General features: G+C 39.6%; 1 long non-coding RNA gene across 2 annotated transcripts in view; it reads left to right on the forward strand.

The window, feature by feature from the left end:
* The window catches only part of LOC131400701 (uncharacterized), a 51,310-nt gene extending 36,053 nt beyond the window's left edge, over positions 1–15,257 (forward strand). Inside the window, exons 2-3 of one of the 2 annotated variants that reach the window (XR_009217410.1) lie at positions 12,934–13,084; positions 14,679–15,257. This is a non-coding gene — a long non-coding RNA (uncharacterized LOC131400701). Of the gene's footprint in view, positions 1–12,933; positions 13,085–13,945; positions 14,221–14,678 lie in introns of those variants that run through there. The other variant, XR_009217411.1, reaches the window with a different exon arrangement.
* Positions 15,258–18,266: the final 3,009 nt, after the last annotated feature.

Consider the following 18,266-nt stretch of genomic DNA (forward strand, 5'->3'; position numbering starts at 1 on the left):
GAATATGCTCAGTCTTAGAAATCTATCTGTTCTAATGGTTTAAAACTACAGAGTCCCTAAATATATTTTGTCAAGTGATTTTTTAAAAAATTTCCATCTGTATTTAATGTTTGTTTTTAATGTAAATTGATTGAGGGCAGGACTCTGCCTACTTTCAGCCATAAAAAAATGAATTATTCTCATTCTCCATCTTGAGTGAATCATGATATTCATTGAATTAAGTTGATCCATTTACTCATAATTCATCAAAAGTTCAGTGTAAGGGGTTAGATGAAAGTGGACATGTTGTACTAATCTCTTGGAAGTATGTCTTTAAGAGCACATATTCCAAAGTAAAGTTAATCTGAAAAGTCATTGAATATCCACGAAAAATTTGGCCACAGTGATTCAAAGCAAAATCTGGGAAAGTATGCAAACCATCTGCTTTCAATTATTCCTACAGGTATAGGAAGACAAGGTTTAATGTATTAAAGTATTCTTCATCTTACACATGGGAGTGATGCTTAGATTTAGATTAAGGTGGCATACTGGCCAGCTCTGGTCTGACCTTTAACAGTTATGCAGCAGAAGGTTGTTGCGGATTCAATGAGAGGAAATCAAGCTGAAACCTTAAGTCTTGGAACAATGGAAAGCTCTTTGAAGAATCATAGTCATTTTTTCTATTTATTTAGTCCTCAGGGTCTATTACCATGCTTGGCATAAATGACATTCTCAATATAAATTTATTGGGTGTATGACTGAATGAATGAGTCTAACCTATGTACAAAAGACTGTGCAATTTGGAAGATCACTAGCTGTGAGTAGAGATAGAGATCTCTCTATCTACTGAAATCCTCCTTGTATTAGGGAGCTTACCATCTGTTGCCTTTCTCCACAGGAGCCATAAAAATGGTAACGAGGAAAACAATAGGATGCATGGAATAGAATGCACAGATTCATTTTGTTTTCAGCAGAATCATAATTAAGGGTTGGCTGATTAATAATGTTCCTTAATACTTCTGGGAAGAAACAAAGGGGGTCAAATCACATTGATCACACGTCTAAGATATGGAGAACAGCGTTAAATGCTTTCAGAGGTGTCTTTCCATTGCATACTCTGGTTAATCAATTCCCTGTGAGGTATTATTATCTGCACCTTTCAAATAAGGAAATGAGACTGAGTGAGGCTAAATGTGCTGGCAGCTTCAAGCAGTTGACAAATGGAAGAACCAGGGTTCTAACACTTATCTTCCAAATGCAGTCCAGGGCTCTTACCTCTGTACTGATATCTGTTGAGTGAACACGAATTAGTTCGTGCTACAATTGTCATAGTTTTACAGATTGCTCCAGCATCAGAAAACATTCATCAACAAGACCAAGTCCTTCTGACAATGCAAAGCCATAAGTTTCCAATCCAAGATAATCTAGAATTTCCTTCTTTCCTCATTAAAGTCATTCTTCCAGTCATTCATTGAAGATATCCTTATTAACATCTCCTGTGTTCAGTGCCATACAGTGAACTAAGCAGGTAGCAGAGAGCAAAGTAAGTGCTCTCCTTGCCTGGTAAAGATTGTGACTTACCACACACTTAAAACAATGCACGTTTATGATCTCCTAGTTTTGTGAGTCGGAGTTCAGGTACAGCTGAATCCTCTTCCCTGAGGCTATCGAGACTTCCATCAAGGGGTTGTCTGGGCTGAGTTCTCATGTGGAGTGTTGGCCCTGGGAAGAATCCACTCCCAAGCTCAGGCAAGTTGTTGTAAGATTTCATTTCCTTGTGGCTGTAGGACTGAGAACCCAGCTTCTTGCTGGTTGTGAGGTAGAGGTCACCCTCAACTCTTAAGGACCACCCTCAGCTCAACATGACCTCTGACTTCTTCAAAGTCAGTGTCGGGGAAGAGGGAGAATCTCCCTCTGCCCTTTCCCTTAAGGTTCTTCTGGCTGGCCAAATAATCAACGAGACAGGTTAGCAGGAGAAAATAATACCAAGTTTAATAACATGTATACATGGGAGAAAGCAGGGACACTGCGTTTCTCAACACAATAGCAGAAATTCTCGTCTTAAATATCATTTTCAGCCAATGACAAAGGAAGATTTTGGGGGTGGGGGAGTCAGTTACAGGAGATTACCACTAAAGCACAGTAAACAAGAGTAAGGTTTATTATACAGCCCCAAGGCCTCATCTTCCACATTGATAAGTTACTAGAAATGAGCTCACCCTCCCTCTCTTCTCCAAACAGAGAGGGAGATACCTTTACAAATGGAGATTTCCCTTATAAATGTAAATGATTGTCTGGCAACTCCTGCAGGGCCATCCAAAGAATGTGGCCAGAGAGACAGGACTCCGGATAAGATGGGCTTGTTGGTGCCTTTTCTATTGTAACCTCTATCCTAAATTATCTTTTATAGCAGTCATGATAATAACCCCTTCCTAAAACAGATTTTTTTTGGTTTTAAATTATTTAGGCAGTTTGGGAGGGGAAACTCAAATATTTTTCCTGAGCTCTCTGAGTCCTTATTGTCTTCAGCTCGAAATAATCCGCATACCAGAGTGGTGCTTCCTGGGGCAGCTTGCCCTGAGCACCATCATCAGCAACAGAGAACGTCTCTAGAGAGAGTCTGCTAGCAAGATGGGGTTTTATGTCACATAGAGTACACGCAGAAGTGACATCTCATGATCCTGGGCACACTCAATGTGAGGAGTATACATAGATGTGAACACCAGAAGTCAGAGATCTTTAGGGGGATCTCCTCCTGTCCAGTGCAGGAGATGGACTAAAAAAATGATCAGACTGCATGTCATTATACATCTGTCCAAACCCATAGAATGTACGACACTAAGAGTGAACCCTAATGTAAACTATGGGCTTTGGGCTATTATGCTGTGCCAATGCAGCTTCATTGATTATAATAAATGTCCCACTCTGGTGGGGAATGTTGGTAGTGGGAGAGGCTGTGCATGTGTAGGGGCAGGGTATATATGGAGAATCTCTGTATTTTCCACTCAGTTTTTCTGTGAACCTGAAACTGCTCTAAAAATGTAAAGTCTTAATTAAAAAAATTATCAGGCAATCTGTAATTACAAACCATGATCAGTGCTTTAGATTGTAGTATCACTAAGTCTGGTCCAAATGATATTTGGTTATCTTTGTAAAACAGGTAGATCTTATTCGATACATATACAAGTCACCAGTTGAGTCTCTACATCATAAAGTGTCCTTCTGCTTTAAGGATTAATAATGTATTCTACACATTTGTCATGACTCTTATTTTTATTTGTTCTTCCTACTTTTGTGGCATTTGCCATTTTCTAGACTTTTTCCCTCTTTTCTTGCGTTTAATTTTTGAAAAAAAAAAGATTTTTGCTTATCTTTCCATTAGGTTTTGTTTTTGATAAGTGCGACTTCCATTTCTTCCCAGCACGTAAGTTGTGCCTCTGTGTTTGTGTGCATATTGGCTTATAAATCTGTCTGGGTATGTTTCCAGGGGGATGGAGATTGAGAATAGAAGTTAGGTGGGTGTAGACAAGAGAACAATGCCCAATCTTGGTCTGATAAGGGAATATCTATCCTGGACTGCAGACAGTGAAAAAAAGTAAACATGGTCATGTGTATTTGAAGTTATATTTGGTATGATCTGCCTTAAGATAGACCAGATTCCAAGAAATGTCTAGTTGGTCATGTAGATCATTTGTTTGAGAGGACCCAAGTTGTTCTGCTATCTGATCCAACACTCTCATAATATAGTGATTTTTTGTGGGAGTGTCTTGTAATCACCCCCACAAGAGACAAGGTAATCAGAGACTGAGCTAATCCCAGCTCAGTCACAGTTGATTTCGAAGGAGCTGTTTTCCTCATGCAGCAGGGTTAAAGGTTCTACAGTATGACTTGTCAAGACAGTGACTCACATGCAGTCATCTCAAGCTCAGGTTTCAGTTCTTCTAACATCTGGTCTTGATCCACATTTCCAAGCTCTCTGTGTGGCTGAAACACTTCTTTCCTACACATATCCTGTATCATTTCACTTCTTGCCTTTGGTTTTTTGTTCATGGGACTCTTTGACCTTCCATGCCCTTTGCCTTCCTCCATCCCATGGCTGCAGGTTGCATTCAGAAGACATTTTAATTTCTCTCAAATTGGAATTTATATGCCTTTCAAAGTTTTTTTGTGAGTCATCCCGGGGGTCAAAGGACCCTCTCAATTACTTAGAGGAATCAAAGAGTGATGTAGCCAAAGTGATTCCTCAACCCTCAACATGGCCTGATAGAACTCTCTACTCTTGACCTGAGCAGGACAGAGTGTCCATTGTAAAGAGTACATGGTCTAAGAGAGATATTCTACATGTCAAGTCAGTGGGTTTGCATCCTTGTCCTGTCTCTGTCACTGATTGGTTATGTCTGGTGGATACCTGTTTGGGTTCCATTTACTTCACTTACTCTCCGCCAACCATTTCTCTTTGGGGGACCAACTGGTTCTTCACTTTCAGTTCAACCTTTCTGGTAGACTTGAGTCCAACTCGGACTCCACAGTGGAACTCACAACCTAGATTTTAGTCAGCCAGGAGATTACACTTCCTGACCACAGAGATTGGTTCAGTATCATCACATGACCCAACATCAAAAAAAGACTCAATGAGAATTTGACTAGATATGCTGAGATATAGATCCTCATTCAAGTACAAAAGGATATAGCCCTTGATGCTGCTGGTAACCAGAATACTAACACTTTGCTGTTAAATCTGAAAATACTTTTTAAAATATATACGTATATTTGTATATAACATAGAACATATTAATTATATATATTATGTTATATATATCATATATATTTAAATATCCACATGTATGTAGCCATATGTGTTTATTTATATGTCATATCTATATTTTTGCATGCATTATATAGATATCCCATACCTATATTATTTATATATTTATAGATAGATATAAACATATTTATATATGTTTCCCTGTATCATCTGACCATTGGGAACCACGAGCTCCTAAGGAGCAGAAATCTCTGTTGGTCAGTGGTTGTTTTTAGACAGACTTGTCATCTTTGTACAATGATGCTGATGCAGTTATTTGAATATCGTCCTGATTTTGCCCTTATTATTTTATATTTAAATGGGTAGAAAATGTGCCAACGAATGTGTAAATACTATAATATGAAATATGTTTCAAAAAGATAATGAGATTGAAGAAAAAGATGAAAATCATTCAGTGAGATGAAAAATAGCAAGTCTCTAGTTTGTTGGGCTTAAGTTTGCCAATTGCGTGTGCCATTCTGAAGGAAAAGAATAAGAAAAAAGAACAAGTGAAAAATGCTGGACTAGCGTCATCAAAGAATTTGTCTAAAAGGAATATTTTAGAGTTTGTTTTGTTTTGTAGATCTAAAGTTCTCTTTTTAGCATGGAAGTTGTTATTTGATTTTCTCATATTCAACTGTAGTATTAATTTTTTTTTTTTTTTGTGAGGAAGATCAGCCCTGAGCTAACATCCATTCTAATCCTCCTCTTTTTCCTGAGGAAAACTGGCACTGAGCTAACATCTATTGCCAATCCTCCTCCTTTTTTTTTTCCCCCCAAAGCCCCAGTAGATAGTTGTATGTCATAGTTGCACATCCTTCTAGTGGCTGTATGTGGGAAGCGGCCTCAGCGTGGCGGGAGAAGCAGTGCGTCAGCGCGCACCCAGGATCCGAACCAGGCTGCCAGTAGTGGAGTGCGCACACCCAACTGCTAAGCCACGGGGCCAGCCCTGTAGTATTAATTTTTAAGAGCACGTTGTGTAAGCAAGTAATGTCTGCCTACGTTAGTTAAAAGCACACTCACAGTAGAGTATTGTGCATACTCGACCTCATCTACTAGTACATACCTGGCATTTTATGAGAATACATTTTACGATGTCCGTGCCGTACTAAAAAAAAAAAAGCAATCCTGTTAAAGAAAGGAAACTAAAGTTTTTCTGTGTTGGGCCGTTTCCCAGTGTTTTTTTTATTTTTTTTTTAAGAGCATTTTCTCTTATTTTCTTCCCATTCCTATTTATTTTCTTCACAGGAGACTGAATGATCTAAGCTGTCTTTAATTCTTTGTCACAATAATGGTTGCTTCCTTTTTACTTTGTCAACGTGAAGTATTATCAAGAAATGAAAAGCTCCTTCTTAGGACATAGATTGTGGCAGAGAAGTAGTTTTTTTTTCTTTCTAATGTTTGTCACATTATACAACTCGATTTGGGTTGGATACATTTCACCCCTGAATTGTTTTCCATTTAAAATAAGGTCAATCTGCTCTTCACCTCGTTAAGTGTATTCTTGTTAAATGATTTAGCCATTTATTTTTTTATAAATGTTCCCTAAAATACCTCGCTTTTCACCAGTATTGCCTTCCTCAGACTCTTTAGGTAAAGAAAACTCTTCTACTGGAGGAGAAAATGGGTCTGCTCTAGTCTGACAGGAAGCAGCATTGTACCTTTTTTTTTTTTTTTTTTTGCTGAGGAAGATTCTCCCTGAGCTAACGTCCATTGCCAATCTCCTTATTTTTTTTTTTTTTTTGCTGGAGGATGATTAGTCATGAGCTAACATCTGTGCCATTCTTCCTCTGCTTTATATGTGGGATGCTGCCACAGCACGGCTGATGAGTTGTGTAGGTCTGTGCCCAGGATCAGAACCCATGAACCCAGGCCACTGAAGTGGAGCACGCTGAACTGAACCACCAGGCCACGGGCCAGCCCTACATATTGTACCTTTTAAGGCCACTAGATTTTCTGGCTTGAGGCTGAGTTCCTGAACACTGAAGGCTTTGCTCAAAGAGACACCACCTTCTTGGGGTGTGTAGATTGGTGTCAAGCTTAATGGCTTCCAAAGGATCCCATACCATATGATTTCTCATCCTACTGATTTACAACAGGTTCCATAATAACCATATATAAATGCAGAAATAGTGTACTCTGTCCTGCCATTGTTCACTATGTGGTTTCCACATTACAATCAAGATGTCAAGGAACTATGGAAATCCTTGATGGTGTCAGCAACTCAGAAACCATTCATTTACCAGAAGTGTGTATGTATGTTGTGTGTATTTCCATATATTCTCCAAACTGGTAGTCAGAGATAGGCAACACCTGCTATACAATTTAACATCCCTCGGTCAAACACAACTTCACAAAATTTCGTGAAAGCTTAAGAGTTGTAAAGCCGAGAAAATTGCCTGGTTGTAAAATTCTTCAACTTCATCTATGTATTATCTTTGCAGTTGTTCTTTAAGGAATAATAAAAAGAGAAAACTAGCCAAGGAAATAGTAATTGCATAAAACAGCATATAACAAAGTAGATAAAATTTTAATCAAATCGTTTTGTGCTTAGATAAGAAAATAAAATGTAAATCTCTTAAAAATTTATTAAAAAAAATTAGATGTAAACTGCTCTCTTTAGGTACCATCCATATTTAATTTTTGCGTTTTATAAAACAGAACCATGTTTTAACCAGGCGTACAAACATGGATTAAAACAATTTTCTCGTGTGGCCATTCAAATTCCTTTGGCTTGTTTATTTTGCATAACAGACACCTAAAATCCTAGTTCTTGGCACTGAGACGAAACCTGGACTTTTTTAAAGGAAATTTTCTGTACATATTGAAAACTGTGGAAAATTTTATGGACTTTGAGTGAATTCCTATGAGGCAGGTCTTACAATTTTAAGTATAGCAATATTTTACTCTATTCTCCTTGGCTACCAACATGAAAATACAGAAAGTTTTACAACTTAGACAAAATGTCCCTTCAAAGCTAAATGCACCTAACACAAGCTGAAAAAAAAAGACCCCAAATAAATATTAATATGCAAGAGTTTATGTATGGCATAAGCTGGCTAGGTGCTCGCCCACACATATTTCCCTTCCTGGGAGCACAGGAAGACCGCATGTACTAGAGACCCACACAGTTGTGTTCATAGCCTCCATACTCAAATGCTGGCCTATGGGCTGCAACATCAGCATCATCTGGGAGCTTGTTAAAAAATGCAGAATCTTGGGCTGGCCCCATGGTGTAGTGGTTAAGTGCACGTGCTCTGCTGCTGGCAGCCTGGGTTCAGATCCCAGGTGCCCACTGATGCACTGCTTGTCAGGCCATGCTGTGGCAGTGTCACACATAAAGTGGAGGAAGATGGGCACAGATGTTAGCTCAGGGCCAGTCTTCCTCAGCAAAAAAAAAAAAAAAAAAGAGGAGAATTGGCATGGATGTTAGTTCAGGGCTGATCTTCCTCACCAAAAAAAAAAAAAATGCAGAATCTCAACCTCACCCTAGACTTGCTCAGAGTCTTTGTTGTGACAAGACCCCCTGCCCATGAATTGTGTGCACATTACAATACAAGAAGTTCTGTTGTAGAGACAAGTCATCCAGAGCCAGTCGACTAGGGATGTCTTTGCATAAAGGATAAGTAAACGTTTGTTGGGTTGAGTCACTAAGAGGTGGAGTTGTCTGATACAACAACTAGTATAGATTATGCTCACTAATACTCAGTCAAAGTAATAGTTATAAGGCTTAGCAATTCTATACCCACAATTATGTTACTATTATATGGGTGTGTGCAGAAAAACACACATTTATGCACATACAACATCCTATCCCCTTTCTCTTGGTGTATACACATTTCAGCTCACTTAGTGCTTTCTCTTGATGTATTATTATCATCCTTACCCACTTTTCCTGAGAACAGGGAAGAGAAACAGTCACCTATTCTGGAAGCTCTATAGCATGACATTTATGTCTCTGAGATTTAGAAATGATGGAATATCCACAGCAAAGAAGGGCAGTGGACTTCATCAAGGTTCATCTATAGATTCTCAAGTCAACACAAATCAGCTCACTGAGACAGTGTTTAACCTTTCTCAAATTTTTATTTTAGGGAACAGGCAGGATGCAATATGCGCTACCTCAGCAGTCTTCAAAACTTTTTGTCTATGGATCCCTTTACCTTCTTAAAAATGATTCAGGACCTCAAAGAATATTTTTAATGTGGGTTATATTTATCAATACGTACCAAAGTAAAAATGAATACCTAGATACGTTTAAAATATTTACTTATTACTCTATTAAATTTATACATGATATAACAAATAAACCCTTTGCATGCTAATATAAATGACATTTTTTATCAAAATGACAATATTTAAAAAGAACAGTGATAAGGTACCATTGGTTTATATCTATGCAAACCTCCTTAGTGAGTTTGACAGCCAGATTCTCATATCTGTTTCTGCATTCAATCTGTTATAATACCACGTGTCACGCAGCCTCTGGAAAGCTTTACTGTGAGCTCATGAGGGAATGAGCAGGGTCTGAGAGTTATTATGAAAATGGTTTTGGCCCTATGGACCCCTTGAAATGGTCTTACAGACAATCAAAGTTTCTGAACCACAGTATGAAAACATGTGTTCTAATTGGTTGAATGTCAGCTCTCACATGTAGAATAATAGAGACCAGGATCAGCTGCATCCTTGTCAGGGAAAAGTGCAAAATGAAAATGTGCTACCCTCTGATCAAAAATTATCTTGAATTTGAAAATGGCAACAGCAGAGCATGAAACAAAGTGGGGGCCCTTCTATGAGTGGGATGCATGCAAATGAAGCCAGACCTGGTAAAGATTGAAATAAATTGTGTTTTCCCATGTAATGTTGGGGTTGAACAGAGCTGGGTTTGGGTTAACTTCGAGACATCACAGGCTTCCAATTTGTCTGGTGGTGGGGGATGATTACTATTTGCTGAGGGTGGAATTTGAAAGGCTGGATGGTTTTCTCGTGGTTTCTGGTCTCCTTTCAGCTTTTGATATTCCCTACCCTCCTTCCCCCCATGGTAGGTGTCTCTCTGTGCTCTTTCCTCTTCCCCATAGTACCTTGACGTTGCTTGTTAATTGATGGGAGGCTGAGGGCAGGGATGGGCAGGGTGAGGGGAAAGGTGAGCTGTGTTCTGTCTTCCTAATCTGATCTCAGATTTAGGCTGGTCCTGTGTTCCCAGAGTTTGGAGGTGCGACTTTCTCAGCATCCCTGGCTTCCTTTCCATGACAGCCAAACTCAGCCTGGCATTAATGTTTGGTTGTGCATGGGAGGGAGTTTATGCCGTATTCCAGGATTTAGCAGAGTTCTGCTCTTTATCAGCATAGGATCTTGGGACCAGAAGAATTTTCTGCTCCTCTGCTAGGAGTAGAGAGTTTGTCTGCTACCCTTGACCCAGCTGCAAAGGGTCTTTGCCTGGGCCCTGGGGGTGACATCATTTGCTGCAACCTTTGTCACTGGTTGAAGGATTTGCTTCCTAGGAGAGAGAGATTCAGGGAAGCCTGTGGGTCTTCATGCATTTCCCTTAACGGCTATTGGTTATTTCCTTCATGCCTGCACCACTGAGGTGGGCGTCTCTCATCTCCCACTCTGCCTCTAATCTTTCTCACGAGGAAACCATGAGGCCACTTGAGAGTCCCTGAATAAATGCGAACGCCCCTTGTCTCTGGGATCCTAAGGACATATGAAAAATAAAAAGGTAAATCCACGACTCTCATTAAGGTATACAATAAGCATATGCCAAATATTTAGTTTAACTTATTAGTTGATGAGGGAAAGAGTAAGATATTGTCGGGGTGGGGGAAAATCCCATTTCTTCCCTTCTTGTATTCTTATGGCTGGACCAACAGGAAAACTGACACAAGACTGGATTAACAGGAGAAAAACCCAGTTTAATACATATGTATTCGAGATCATAGGGAAATGATGTTTGGGCAGTGAACAAAGTAGGCAGTACATATATCTTTTACACAAAGAAACAATAAATTTGTAAAGAATTGACAGGACAAAGAAACTTAGGCTTGGGGTACGTAATTACTGAGGAATTTAAGCAGAGTTTAGGCTTGAGGTAGTAAATTGGCAAGGTTTGCTATATAGGCTTCTCAACCCTGAATTCCCTGGCTCTGGTGATAAGGATGCAGGGAGAGCACCTTTCACACGGGTGATTTATTTCCTGCTTTGAGGGGGTACAGACAGAGGGTCAGAATGCCCTTTCCGCTCCTCAAGTAACTTTAATTCAAAATAATCAATATGCTATTGTGGGATACTTTGGGGTGGTCTGCCCTCAGCCCCAACAATATACAATCAGTTTCCATGTTGACAGTCCAATAAAGAATGCTGAAATGAATTTACAAACAGATGTGAAAGTAACCAACTGCTTGTATTAGTTTCCTATAGCGTAGCCTAGCCAAGCTGACATCAAAAACACATCACAGTGGCAAAATCTACATGGTGAAAATCAGTTGCATTCCACCGGACATAATTTGCATTCCTTTGGACAGGAATTATTTGCATTGCTATACAATTTGTTATAACTTAGACAGTTGTAAATAGCCTGGGCAAAGACCACCAAAGGAATAAATTATCCAGATGGATGAGCTAGCTAGGATCCCCACTACATTTCAAAGTCTTTCAAAAATTGTCCTTAGAGGGGCATGGAGTTATTCCAGACTGACACACTAGCCCACAGTTGACCTATAAAAATTGGTTGAAATTTCGGCACATTTTGCCTTGCTTGTGAAGGGGAACAGAATATGACACCCCAAAATATGCATCTTTGGCGCTTTGATTATTTTGAGCCAATTATTTTTGAGAAACTGCCAACACAGGAGAAGCTCTGAATACGGAGTAGAAATTGCCTTTTTGTAAGGGAAATTTTACATTTATAAGGGAAATCTCCATTTGTAAGGGTTTCTCCTTCTCTGTACCAGGAAGAGGAGGATGACTCAAGGTCTAGAAACTCTTATCAATGGAGAAGGCACCAATTTACATCTGCATAAGAACCATACCCTTGTTCGGTTAATCTGTCTTTTGTTACAGGAGGTCTCAACCAAGACCCTAGAAGGGTAGAGGTAAAGTTATTTTTCCTCTTCTATAATCGCTAGAGTGAAGGATGGCTCTCCCCCTCATGCTGATACAGGGGAGAGAGTTCCCATATCTCATCTCTCCTCAGAGGTTCTCATCGATTTTGGAGGGCTCAGGGCAAGTTCAGATTTTTGTAGGTTATCCATCTCTTTCTCTCTGTGAGGAAAAGAGTGACGTCTGTTATCTCTTTTGACAACCTCAAAAGACAAGAAGGAAAAAGAAGGTGTTAAATATTTTTTACACTCACCAGCTTTGTTGTGGAGGTGTAGGGAGTGAAGGAGAGCAGGCTGTGTTCACACCAGGGTTGATTTAGTGCGTAAAGAAGGCAGTGCTATAAAAACCCCTCCAGGAATACGCCCTCCCTTTTTATGAGCACCAACGAAGGTGCACAGAGATATGGAGAGGAATTTATGCCCATCTTGATGTGCATGGCTAATTACTGCTCTGCCCGTGCCTGTAACTCACAATTAGGCTCCATCCGTCTCTCAGTCTTTGCACTAGATCCAAATCATACAATTTTTTTTTTCTAGGAAAGTCATTAGTAAATTCATTTCCTATTATCAGGAGTGCATGGAAAATTAAAGAAAATCTAATTTGTGCCTGTCTCTGATATTGATGTGTGTGTGTTGTGGGCTATAACACATTCTGATGGCAAAGGCATGGAGGGGCCGTGCATTGGAAGCTAACCAAGCCTGAGTTCTAGCTATGAGTGGGCTGTGATGATAACACTAGCCTCCTAAGATTGTTACAGTAATTAAATGAGTGACAAGCACACGGCACATTACTCGACAAAGAGCATTATCATATTTATTTTCAGCAATTCATGAATCTAATAAACATATGCTTTTAAAAACCATCCAGTGGCTTCAAGGGAAAAGAAGATGGAAGAAGAGAAGTAGATGGGATTTGAAGCAAGGATTAATTTTCATCCCCTGCAGTGCGATGCCTTCAGCAGTGACAGGATGATTCATGTCGAGTGCCGGCAATTAACTAAATTACTATGACTAAAATGGTCAATGGTTTTATCTATTGATTTTCAATCACAGTGACTGCCATGCTCACTGCCCTGTCCACACCTTCTTGGAAGGAATTGCTATGGAGAGTCTTGTTTTCATGCTCTGAATACTGTTGATTGGACCAATAGAGGGCCTCCGACCCAAAAGAAGGAGAGAGCCTGGACATCTCAGACGTGGTCAGGTGAGCAGGGATGACAGGCTAGTGATAGGCTCCTTTCAAAAATCTCAACTAGAAAACACTTAGAAAATGAGGGCTCAAAGAGTGAGAGCTGAGTCTACAAAAATGCAGAAGGAGAATGAGAAAGGAGAAAGAGAAGCCAAAGGGATCATGGCAGCAGCACCGTGAGGAAGCCCCGACTGATGATATGTGCCTCAGATGATATGAGTTAGAGAGAAAGGGGAAAGATGGGGATGGGAAACAAAGGAGCTGGTAAGCAGAGAAGAAAAACCAGACACAGGATAGAAGAGCAGGGGCTGGCAAGGTAAGAATGAAGGAAGGAGTGAGCAGGCATCCATGGAGTCAGGCTGGCTGGGGACAAGCTGACATCCGGGTCTGGTTTCCCTTCTAGTCCATGTACACCTTGAAAGTAAATGATCTTTATTTTTAAGGTCATTTGAGTAAATATATGTTAACTGCTGATGAATGAGACACAAATCAAATATTACAGTTTGCTTTCCCTGTATTAAATTAACGCAGGCTAAATACAGAAAGCTTTACACTTCAGATAACTAAGAGGAAATAAAAAAACATTGTAAGTCCTCCTAAAGACAATTTCTATTAACACCTGTCTGTATTTCATCCCACAGTTTTTTTCAAGTATATTTGGATATATTGTGATCATATTCATATCCAATTTAATTTATTTGTTAATACTTAATAGAGTATATTACATTTTCTAAATTTGTATATGATTTTCATGATCTTTATTTTTGATATTAATAGTCCATTGAGTTGATCTAATTTACTCAAACATTTGCTAACAGTAGATATTTAAATTATTGACCCTTTTTCACGATTACTGACTTTGTTTTATTTTCACAGATGAACAGAAACTACAAATGACATCCTGAAACCATCTTCCTTAAAGGCTCTAAATTATTTTTAAATCATTTTATATGGCATTTTTTACGGAAAACCCCCTGAGGATAATCTATGTTTTTCCTCTCATTTTTTAGGTCACTTATATTTCCTGCTTGAATGCATAGATATGAGTTTTTCCTTTTCCGTGAAATTCTTGGTGAGCCCTGTTAGTCACCAAACTCAATTATTCTCTTGGTTTAGGAAAACTTCTTCTATGATGTTTTTAGTATTTTCCTCTCCGCCATTGGATTTTATTTCTCTGAATTCCAACTATTATTATTTTGGAGGAGACTTTGGCCTCAAGAAATTTAATAAATTTTCTCATAAAAAAAAAAAATTGGGGCCAGCCCGGTGGTGCAAGCGGTTGGGTGCGCGCGCTCCGCTGCGGCGGCCCGGGGTTCGCTGGTTCGGATCCCGGGCGCGCACCGACGCACTGCTTGGCAAGCCATGCTGTGGCGGCGTCCCATATAAAGTGGAGGAAGATGGGCACAGATGTTAGCCCAGGGCCGTCTTCCTCAGCAAAAAAAGAGGAGGATTGGCGGATGTTAGCACAGGGCTGATCTCCTCACAAAAAAAAAAAAAAAAAAAAAAAAAAAAAAATTTGTGTCCCTTTCCTGGGCAGTCATGTTCACCATCTCAAATCGTCTTCCTCATTACTGAGTTGATTTTTTTAAGTTTTGCTTTTGTTTTACAGATTACAAAGCAGATCTTCATCTTGGTGTAGAATTTCTGAATTCCACAAAATCTTTCTCTACCTCAAGCTGTTATTCATCCATCTCATCTTGTAACTGTGGTCCCTCCAGGACCAGTTCAACTGACCCCATCTTGTCAACAGAGTAATTAAGAAATTGTCTTTCAGAAAATCTGCAAAGTCGCATAGCCAGAGCATGCACAGAAGAAGAAATCTTGACCTGAAATGACCGTGGAACCAAAGATTCTCCTCATCACGGAACCAAAGAACTGGGATATGACTGAACTTTAAAGTTGGACTCTTATCAGAAGTGAGGGGTCTGCCATTCAGGAAGATGCTGTGTTAAAATTCCTTCCCCACCTCATCGTAAATGTTTAGAACCTTACCATAAATGTTTAGAACCTTAACATAAATGCTTGAAGCACACCAATCAAAACTTATCCTGCCAGCATTTCCTCGTGCCGGCCTGTTCTCCCTAACCTCTTAAATTTCATCCCAGATCCTGAATTGGGGAGACAGACCTGAGGGCACACATCAGCTGTCTCCTTGCAGATAGATCTTGCAGAATAAAGCTGATCTCTTTTCCCAAATGCTAACGCCGTAATTAATCGGCTTGTTTATGCACATCGGGTAGGAGAACCCCGTTTTTATGGGATAATCATCTCAGCCTACTACTTTCTTGCCTGTTTTTCTTTTCCATACAAGCAATCTAATTCTATATTTAGTAACTCGAAGCAGTAATTTTCCAACGGTTTCTCTTTTTGTCACTCAAATCCATTCATGATGACTGCTTCCCTGCATCCCTTTGAGAATCGCAACCCTTCCTTAATATTGTGGAATTTCATCCTAATCCCTGTGTTATTCCCCAATCCCAATCCCTGACTGATTCACCTTAGTATCTCACAAGCTTCACCTCCTGTAGCCCTTTATCTCCCACTCCACACTTTAGACATTAACTACAGCACTCACAGTTAGAAAAGATACTATGTACAGCATGGTGACTACAGTTAACAACACTGTATTATATATCTGAAACTTGCTAAGAGAGCAGATCTTAAAAGTCCTCATCTCAAGAAAAAAAACTGTAGCTATGTGTGGTGGTGAATGTTAACTAGACTTACCTGGTGATCATTTTGCAGTATTATATACATGTATCAAGTCATTATGTTGTACACTTGAAACTAACACAGTGTTATATGTCAATTCCATCTCAATTAAGAAAAAAAGAAACCAAACCTTCTGAGACTGTCATCTTGGACATCTGGCTTCCAGAATTATAAGAAAATAAATATCTATTGTTTAAGCAAACAAAAAAGAGAGAGAAAGCAAGCAAGCAAGAAAAAAAGGTAATTTTCAGCAAAAAAAAAGTACACCAGGGTCCCTTCTACTTAGACTTTGGCACATTTTTGTTCCCTAGGTCACCCTTCCCTCTCCCCACACCACACATGTCCCTCCTTATCCTTTCTCTTCAACTGATACATCACCTGTCACAAGAAGCCTTTCCTATTGTCTTAAGAAATGGGATGTTCCCAGGCCCCTGGGTTAGGTGTTCCTCTAGTGTATTCCTGAGTACTTTCTACTTGACTTAAGAAAATGCATCCAGTCTATTTTAAGCCATATAAAGGCAGGGAAAATATGTTTTCTTCACCAGCCTGTTTTCACTGCAGGGTGCATTATCTCAGGGCATTCTAAACAATGATGATTCAAGATATCTCTTCCGTCCATTAATTATTTAAGAATGTCCCCTTTGAGTGAGTGAAGATCTTGAGTGAGGTAAAAGCAATAAAAGCCTGATGTTTGCAGAAAGTGTACAGAGTCAGAGCCATTGCAGAAAGTGTATACAGTCAGAGCCTTGTCATTGGAAGGTTCGGTTTCAAAATCCAATTAATATTACAAAATTATGACATGCCACTTTTAAGAATAGGTTTGAAGCAAATCATCATTTTTGAAGCAAGTTTCAGGATGGTGGGACATGAGGTACTGTTTCTGCCCAAAGGGGGTTTGACTGCCCACTGTAAGACATGCCAATAGTCAAGAGGCAAGGAGGTAGGAGAGAAAGGACTATTTATTATAGCTTGCTAGCAAGAAGGAAGATGGCCAACTAATGTCCGAAGAAACCATCTCACAGAACAAAGACCCAGATATATAAGGGGCTGGTTTCCTGTGGGGTAGGCATCTGGTCTCAGGGTGGGGCATCCATTTGATCTTTGGGTGGAGGCATCCATCTGTTCTTAGTTCTGATAGTCTTTGGTTTTACTGGATATGCATCTGAGACCACAGCAATGCCCTATATCCTGATCTTCTAGTTGTCTTTGATGATGGCTATCAGCATAGACTTTCTGCTCCGGGACCATCACATTCCTAAGGAACTCGAAAGAACAAAATTATTGGCTTGTTGCAGCTGGCAGGGGCCAAAAAGTCCACAGAGCATGTCCATTAGAGATCATTCAAAGTTACAGCATGGTTTCTTTTCTACAATATGGCTTCCTTTATGTGAACCTTGTATCGAGCCGGTATGAGCACCTTTACTTCTTGAGCTGTTGATGTGCATCAGAAGGTTTTCAACTATTGTCCATTTCAATCTTTGCAAATACTTTGTAAACTGGATATGAGTAGCCTCATTTTGAAAATAAGGAAACTGAACAATGGGAGAGGTCACCCAGCTGCAGGTAAGTTGCAGCAGGATTTGACTCCAAGCAGTTCCGAGTCTGTTGGTGCTGTTTTAATTACTGAAGATTGAAAACCCAGATTTTGCATGTCCGTGGAAAGCTTTGGCTGCACTCTTTTGAGGGGCTTTCCTTGATTTTGAGGACTATGCTTCCCTTGCTGGCTTCCCCTTCAACTTTATATCCTTCCAGGTTGCTACTGGTCTGAGGGCACATACCTAATTTTGGCTCCAGTAGCATGAAACATGGAAGGCAAGGTCCGTGGAAGGCAGATGAAATTCCACTCTCCCTCTCTTCCTTCATTACCAAGGAAAATATCCCTTCCAAAGCTTGTTCTTCTGCATAGAATGCTGTTCTCCTTGCTTCCAATAACCTCACCCACTCTAAGAATTATGTTGTGCAAAGTTGGAGATATTCTACTCTGCTGTGAATTTTTTAGTTAAATTCACATAAAGTGAATTATCACCTTTCCAGTAAGTGACTATTATGCCACAAACAGCAAGAACTTAAATTTTTCAATATTCCTTAAATTTTACACCATAGTTTTTTCTTTATAATTACTAAATAGAAATGTGGAGAACATCTATTGTGAAATTAAAATTGTTTTCTTCTTGAACTTGCTACTCATAAGCAATTCTTGGGACAAAACTTGCAATATCTTTGGTCACGTGTTGGCATGTATGTGGGAAATAATGAAATGCCCATAGTCAACTAGAATGAAAACAAGGCTACTGGAGTTGTGGAGGTGATGTCCAGGAGTCTCCATTACCCATGGTAGAAACGCTAACCACTATTCTTCTTCCTTCTTCATTTCATCTTGACTTTGACCAGACACTCTCACGCCTTACTGCTTCAATGTTGACTTACTGACTGGCAAAGTCTGGTTATTCCAGAGTCTCAGGTTCAGTTTAAAAGCTACTGATGG

Source organism: Diceros bicornis, chromosome X, assembly GCF_020826845.1.
Source record: "Diceros bicornis minor isolate mBicDic1 chromosome X, mDicBic1.mat.cur, whole genome shotgun sequence".
NCBI lineage: Eukaryota > Metazoa > Chordata > Mammalia > Perissodactyla > Rhinocerotidae > Diceros > Diceros bicornis.